Source organism: Cydia amplana, chromosome 23, assembly GCF_948474715.1.
Source record: "Cydia amplana chromosome 23, ilCydAmpl1.1, whole genome shotgun sequence".
NCBI lineage: Eukaryota > Metazoa > Arthropoda > Insecta > Lepidoptera > Tortricidae > Cydia > Cydia amplana.
In genome coordinates, this window is record NC_086091.1 from 9,110,155 (window position 1) to 9,118,558 (window position 8,404).

Below are 8,404 nucleotides of genomic sequence, written 5' to 3' on the forward strand. Positions count from 1 at the left end.
ATCAATGAGATGTTTGTAACTGTCTATTCTAATGTGCTAGGCCTCAAGGATGAAAAGGTTTGACTTTGAATCGAAAAATGTTGTATAGTTGACAAAACATAATTTGCACCGATTCGGCATACATACAAGTAGTACGAGAGATCGGTGCAAATTATATTTCTTCAATCATAATTAGTATTAATTAAGTTTACAGTTACCGCTGCAACTTTATTTACAAGAAAATGTATGATAGGTACTTTGTTAATATTAAGTCGGAGATGTTACAGTGTGCATAATAAAGAAAACTCTTAAAGAAATCGTCTAAATTGGCTGTATCACATTTTTTGTTGTTTGAGCTTTGCAATAAAAGAGTTATTATACTGTACTAGCGACCCGCCCCGGCTTCGCACGGGTTAACAAATTATACATAAACCTTCCTCTTGAATCACTCTATCTATTAAAAAAACCGCATCAAAATCCGTTGCGTAGTTTTAAGTCTAAGCATACATGGGGACAGACAGACAGCGGGAAGCGACTTTGTTTTATACTATGTAGTGATTGTAATAGATTCTCTAAATAACTTATGAGCAACCTTCGTATAGATTTATCACTTTTGGCCACATTCTTGGAAAGTATGATACTGATACCTACCGGCTTTTCATTAACTGTAATAATTAAGGCAAATAAACGTGTTGGTGCCAATGAGTTCGGTTATCGCTAACCCGGTTACAATACATAATAATTAGGCTTTGTTCTGCTAACTTTATACCTATTGTTTAGCAGTCTAGATTGTTCTAGTGTTTACCTAAGTTAGCAATTATATGTCATGCATTTGTGGTGGTTCGACCAAATAAGTCTGCTGAGAATTCTAGCAATCAATAAGATTTGTCCGACAATGGCACAAATTATGTAGGTGCATTCATATAACGTTCGGAATAGAATGAAATTTAAAAGATGTGTCGTATAGTGACTTTAAAATTTATATACTTAACACTATCATCACTACATAGTATAAAACAAAGTCGCTTCCTGCTGTCTGTCTGTCCCCATGTATGCTTAGACTTAAAACTACGCAACGGATTTTGATGCGTTTTTTTTTAATATAGATACTGTGATTCAAGAGGAAGGTTTATGTAAATTATGTATAATTTGTTAACCCGTGCGAAGCCGGTACGGGTCGGTAGTTGACAAATATACCTAGATATCTTAAGCGCTGGTAACCTAGTTATAAGATCGTGCGACTTTCAATCCGGAGTAGTGTTGTGCCGCTCTCGAGAATGTTCCCCGTATTGTATGGAACGTTCTCACTCGTGAATATTTCCCATAGAAATGGAAAACGTTCTCGAGAACGTCATAACTCTAAGCCGGAGGTTGCGGGTTCAAACCCCGGCTTGTATCGGTGCAAATAGTTTTATTAGATGATTTTTCATTTCATTTATTTCAGCATATATAAGCATTACAGTGTCATACCAAAGTGCTTACATACTAGTCACATCCATTAACATTGAAAAAAAAAAACATTTAATACACATTGTAAACACACCAAATGATATCTAATTTTTATTCTAATTGCTGACATTGCGGTCTAGTTGTTTCTAAAGTGTCATTCAATAGAACTTGCTAACTATGTAAACCAAAGTTACTAGTAATTTGACATTCAGTGTCAATTTTAGTATGGCGGTTTGTTTACATAGTTAGCAAGTTCTATTGAATGACACTTTAGTTCATATCTTAAAGTCGATCAATTAGTATTTACCCACACAAGATGTTAAATTCGGCACACCGCCATGTTTTCAGATAATCATAACAAAAGAACAAACAAGTCGTTTCTCAGAGAACAATGCCCACACGTGCAAGGAGCTTGTGCACGTATGATTTGTCTTGTTCTTGTTGCATATACATACCAAGTGCATGTTGACAGTATGTTGCATAAACATAGTAACTAGTTGAATCAGGCGTGGCTCACTCCGCGATTTCGTCGCTTTGCTACAGGTAGCTAAAAGTACATCCGTTCGGCCCCAATTTTGGGGAAAGCCATAAGCCGCGCGTGGCGCTGTCGCCACCTAGCGGCCATATCTGTGCTGATTGTAACAGACGCGTTTTGTTAGAGAGTGAGTCTTCTGTACTTAGTACTATTATTTATTCTGTGGTTGAATATCAAATGTATGCAACTATGGCGGTTAGCGTAATCTTAAGTTTCGAATGGCTCCGATTTTTTTGAAAATGTTCATAATTTCTGTACATACGGGATTCGTACTTGTTATTTTGTTATGGATTTGCAATTTAGCCTCAAAAAAGAGCTTGCAAAGCTACTTTATCTTAAATATAGTCTTAGACCAAAGTTCGCAAATTTCGGGCATCTTTCTTTTTTACTCCAATCAAGGTGTAATTCGAGTGACAGAAAAAGATACCCGCAATTTGCAAACTTCGGTGTTCACGGTAGGCCCTCGGAAAACTTGAAGAAGATCGAACCGCAATAAAAATCACCGCTCTAGGAATGTGAAAGAGTCGCAAATGTGGTTTTCAATGGTCTAAAAACTCTTTGGGCGGCTGAGCCAGTAGGGGGAGCCACAATCGTACCTCCCACGAGCCGCATGTGTTTCGCGAGCCATGGTTAATGTTGACCCCTGGGGCCCGTTTCTCAAAAGCTTGTAACTTGTAAGACAAGCGGATGTCACTTTTTGACAGCTTTTGTTAGAAAGGAACTTCCATTTGTAATACAAATTACAAGCTTTTGAGAAACTGACCCCTGGTCTAGCTAGAGAGTTTTAAATACGCAGAGTTTAGTTAAATTATGTATAGTTAATGATCTTAATGATTTCTTGTATTCTTGACCCTTGTAAACAAATTTTGGATCTTTTAGATTGTCTAGCTAGAATATTCAATAGATCATAACATTTTTGAAAGTAAATATAAATACATATCTGAATCGCTGACTAACTGGCGGCACATTTCCGTTATGTCAATTTTTTTGCATACCTATAAAAAGGAGGTTGGCGTAACTGACATACTCTTTTATCTAACGCTTGAACTTTAGGCCTCAATATTGCAAATTTAAAAAATAGCATAGAACATCTTTCCGATTCTTTCTAGTCTTGACTTATCTCCTCCGATTAAATGTACAGTTACACGCATCCTCAACCGAATTGCAACCTTGTACTGATATTTATAAAGTTCAAAATCATTATCGACCTATCGACATAGCAACCTATTCAATGAAGCAATTCGTACATTGTGAGATTAGTTGCCATGCGGTTCGCAAAAAGCGTTATAATTGACCTACTGAGCGTCGCTAATCAAATTCGCACCTTATTACAAGCCTTCAAAGCGCAAATTGCTTCCGCACATACTTACTTAAGTTACAGCTGTTAAATTTTAAAGTTTATTCTAAACTTATTAAAGTCCATTTTTGTCTGAAACGTTTACTTACCGTAGTAACCTTCCGCGTGTGGTTGCGGCCTCGCTCCTGCCACGTTCAAGGTTCGATCCAGTGTGACGTTTCATGTAAACTAGACTTTAAAGTGGTTGATATAAGATTCAGTTTGGTTTGACAGAGGTTGACCGTGGTGAAATAAGAAATTTGTTGATGAACGTATAATGAGGATAATGTATTTGCTAGTTAAAACTTACGGAAGGCAATATGTAATGATACTGCTTGAGCCGCCTGACTCAAGAGCGAAATGAAAAGTGATGAAGATAATTATCTTACTACCAAAACAAAAGTACATACCTACATCGTTTCTACTACTTTTATGGAACAGTCAAATATGTAGCTATCTAAGAGAAAAAGTTTGAATAAATGAAGTGATCGTACCTACCTATGTTAATAGTTATTTGTTATATAAGGGCAAAGTTGTTGTTTAACCGCTCGTGCTAATATTGAATGATTGATACCCAAGCAAGCGAAAGATTCCAAAATTGAACCACGAGCGTAGCGAGTGGTTCGAAACTTGGAATCTTGAGCGTTGCGAGGGTTTCAAAGCACGAGGGTTAAACAAAATTTGCCCCCGAGTGAAACACAAAATTTTCCAACCCGAAGCAAATATTAAATGTAAAATATGAAACAAAATCAAACCAAATCAAATTCAAATGAATGTTATTAAATATTTATCATCCAAAATCATCATTTAAAAGTCAATTCTACCAGCAAACATAAGAAAACAACTCAACATTTGCATTTGATTACTTCGCCTCACATGTGAATTACTGATAGCAAAGTGTTTTTGAAGTGCAAAATAAGGCTTTCCGAGCTGGTGTGGTGAAAAGTAATTTTACAGTAGGTACATCTGGTGCTCCATTACGACACCCTGTGCTGTAATAAGCACATTACGTAAGTACATCGGAAATTTAAAGGGCCATAGTACTGTAAAACTTTGTACGATACACGTGCGAATAGGTAATTCGCCTTGTATCGTAAATAACTGTTAGTTAAGAGTAGGTATACCTATATACATACATAATATGTATGAATTACGAATAAAACAAACAAAAATATTGCGCTTAGATAAGAATATGGTCATGTCAATCACGTGCCTACCAAGCTATTCTAATACTAGGAATTTAAGAAAAAAAAAGAAGTAGGTATACGAAAAGCAGAAATTAATCACTCTTATAAAAAAAATACCGATAGGACCAAGTAAGACAACAATAACAGCAATTGATCGGTTCCCTTTGTTACTTTCTATTTGTAAGTAATACTGCAAAGGTTGCCTTTGATAAACAAACCTATAATCGGCTCCAACTCTTTCATTACACAACGTTGATACACGGTAGAACAATATCGGTCGCCAAGGTTCTATCACAGTATACGTTACACTTACTTATTAGTAGGTACATATTTTTCTTACGAGACGAGCCAAATTTTGACAACACTAATCCTGGTTCTATGCGATTGCCAGTCGAAGTCATTTTAATTTAAAAAATATGTATTGTTGTTGTCAAATCAAAATCCAACTAGGACCAGAGTTTTTAACTATGAATGAATGAGTTCATTAGAATTTGTGCACACAAATCTACACTTGACAACAACTAGTTACTGTGCCAATGAAGTTTCGAAATTAATTTATATGAGGACATACCTAATTATGAGGAGTAGACAGTTACTAATAACAACAATTAACTGACCATAGGCAGACCTTACGTATTTACAATCAATTTTGCGAGTTCTCAGTTAACAATATAGGTGTAGAGAATTGTTTATTTCATTCCATATAAAAATATGTGTCGGTTTCTACGAAATGTTACTATTTATTTATTAAACTTACAGCCAGGTACTAAATTACAGGGGCAAATTATGAATTCATTCATTTATAAAGTGGTCATGTCAACATGGCGGCTGGGTTTACATTACTTGAACAAAATTGAACAGTTGCACTCAGCATTTTACAGTATCAAATAGATTAAAATTTGATATAAAATCAATGAACTGATTATATTAGTACTGTGGTCGGCCACGGAAGCCAGTCGTTCGGTCGCCGTCGGCTCCGCTCGGCTATGCTCGGCTTGTAGAAAAACGACATTTTTTGTACCTAAGGAAATAGCTTCTTCTAATGTTTATTTTATTATGTTGGGCTTATGTTTGGTACGATATCAATTATCATATTGATCATATGTGTAAATATTAAGTTATGTAGCGCTTGCCTTGGGCCCCTTGGCTCAATGGCTTTTTATAGACAATAGATCGTGACTGTAGATATTATTGTGCGATTGATTATATTGCCAATAAGGTTATAATTTATGCACGAATGAAGGAAGTAGCTATTCATATATTTCATATATCTATGATATCTACTTGGTTTTATTCTCTGAAATTAATAATTAGCTAATCATGCTAAATAGGGAAACTTTTAATATCAATTCGTTCTTTTAAATATAGTGTGAAATAGACAAATCATAGTATATCCAAGACCAATCATAGACATGCTCAATTCTGGCCCTTTGAATTAAATGCAATAAACAAAACCGTCACTTTGTACAGTCGCCATCAGATATATCAGAGCGACCAAGGTGTTCACAAATATCTGAACAAAGTATTATCAAGACGTTGGTGCATGTTCACATTCCCATGTTCAGTTATTATTGAGCACGAACACGTAAACGACATAAAACGGAAGCGTTCTTTGCACGCACTATGGGTGCGAAAGTGGTCATAGTTTTACAATAGAATAAAATTTATATCACATATCACAAAAACACTTGAATGAACTAATTGAAATGTTTGCAACGGTTTTAGGCGTTTTATGGGTTTATGATAGAGTCCAGAAGAACATGATGTTATACATACATAATTAGTTGTAAATGTAAAAGCGGCCATGATTGGATCGATCAGCTGACTCGTTTGAACCATGCCCTACTAAACAAATGGAGCGTATTGCTTGCAAAAAGGTGCTACATCCATTCGTTGTCATATCCGTTATTTTATAATACAGCAGTATAGTAGTAATGGTAGCTAAGCGGACGAACTCTTCAAAATGATCTCCACTTTTTAGTAGTATCCGACCGAAGGTTCGGTTTCGGCGTAAAAATCATGTTTCGGCCGAATTACAAAAACAGAACCTTCTTCAGTTTCGGCAAAAAATATATAATGTTTCGGCTGGACACTACTTTCTAGTGTTTCTACTGACGGAACGCATTTACGGCTAAGCCAAGAGGTTGTTTTGTTTTTTTTTTTTTTTTTTTTTTTTAGTGTCTTTGTGCTTGTGAATGTTCTCAATTATGTCCAACGTGGAAAGACCGATTTTATTGGTTTTCTTTTCAGTGAAAGACTTGTCATACACAATGGGATAGATTTGAGCTCAACAGAGAGCCTCGATATATTTTTATTGAAGTTTTTACACTTTGAGTTATTAGAGTAACTAAGAGCGTGTAGAGATTATTTTGAACATTGCATTCGCTTAGATTTTATTATAGAATATTTTGCTGCTGACTATAAAGTACCAACAACGGCTCCATAAGATAAAATAGCAAAGGTCGTGAATATGGCGAATAATTATCGCCATAAGTAAAGTAGGTCGCATTTATGTAGGCTTGATCTGACGTGAATTCAGGGCACCTACATACATATAGCAGATTAGATTATGCTTAGATATTGACGATAGACATTGATCGACAATTATACGGTTTGACATTTTTCTGTCGTAGTATTTTTATCACAATTCAATATAAAAAAAGCGTATAACGAGCCCGGAAATCGGGATCCTTTCAAATTACATTTATATAACATTGTAATGTAGGTATTAAGATATAGTTTTTCTGTATATTTAGGGCGAATACCCAACGGCCGACCCTTTTAAACACTGCCATTGGTACCTATAGTCTTGAAGGAAAGTCCTCACTCCTCCATTTAATAGTTATTTGTTTTACAAGGGGGCAACGTTGTTGTTTAACCGCTCGTGCTAATATTGATACACGAGCAAGCGAAAGATTCCAAAAATGGAATCTTGAGCGTTGCGAGGGTTTCAAATCACGAGGGTTAAACAAAATTTGCCCCCAAGTGAAACAACATTTTTCTCTACACCAACCCGAAGCAAATATTAAATGTAAAATATCAAACAAAATCAAATCCAAATGAATGTTATTAAATATTTATCATCCAAAATCATCATTTAAAAGTCAATTCTACCAGCAAACATAAGAAAACAACTCAAAATTTGCATTTGATTACTTTGCCTCACATGTGAATAAAATGCAACTTTGCTATCGGTTTTTGAAGTGCAAAGTAGCCTTTCCGAGCTGGTGTGGTGAACATTTTTTTGCTTGAAAGTGCCAACATCTTGGACCGGGACCAACATTAGTATACCTAGCTCAGTACTTTAGACTTAGGACTTGTAATTCTTAAAACACCATTATTAATTTGACCGACCGGTCTGGCCTAGTGGGTAGTGACCCTGCCTGTGAAGCCGCAGTCCTGGGTTCGAATCCCAGTAAGGGCATTTATTTGTGTGATGAGCACAGATATTTGTTTCCGAGTCATGGTTGTTTTCTATGTATTTAAGTATTTGTATATTATATATATCGTTGTCTGAGTTCCCACAACACAAGCTTTCTTGAGCTTACCGTGGGGCTTAGTCAATTTGTGTAATAATGTCCTATAATATTTATTAAACCTAGTCTCTTTTGTCCACAGGCGGTGGACTGGTGGTCGGTCGGCGTTCTCACCTACGAGCTCCTAACGGGGGCATCACCGTTCACCGTGGAAGGCGAGAAAAACACGCAACAAGAAATCACCAAACGCATAGTGCGGTGTAGCTACCCCGTGCCCACGGAAGTCAGTCCAGAAGTCCAGGACTTTATTAAAAAGTGAGTCTTGATATAAGTTTTGTCGGTGGTCGGACCCACGTAAGGTACTCCTCGTGGGGGCTTCACCGTTCACAGTGGAAGGCGAGAAAAACACGCAACAGGAAATCACCAAACGCATAGTGCGGTG

At 36.4% G+C, this 8,404-nt stretch overlaps 1 protein-coding gene across 2 annotated transcripts in view; it reads left to right on the top strand.

Moving 5' to 3' along the window:
- The window catches only part of LOC134658816 (ribosomal protein S6 kinase alpha-1-like), a 116,069-nt gene extending 107,776 nt beyond the window's left edge, over positions 1 to 8,293 (top strand). For both annotated transcript variants that reach the window (XM_063514480.1, XM_063514479.1), the window contains one exon: positions 8,105 to 8,293. The gene's annotated coding sequence lies outside the window, so the exon portion shown is untranslated. The remainder of the gene's footprint in view (positions 1 to 8,104) is intronic.
- The last annotated feature ends 111 nt before the right edge of the window (positions 8,294 to 8,404 follow it).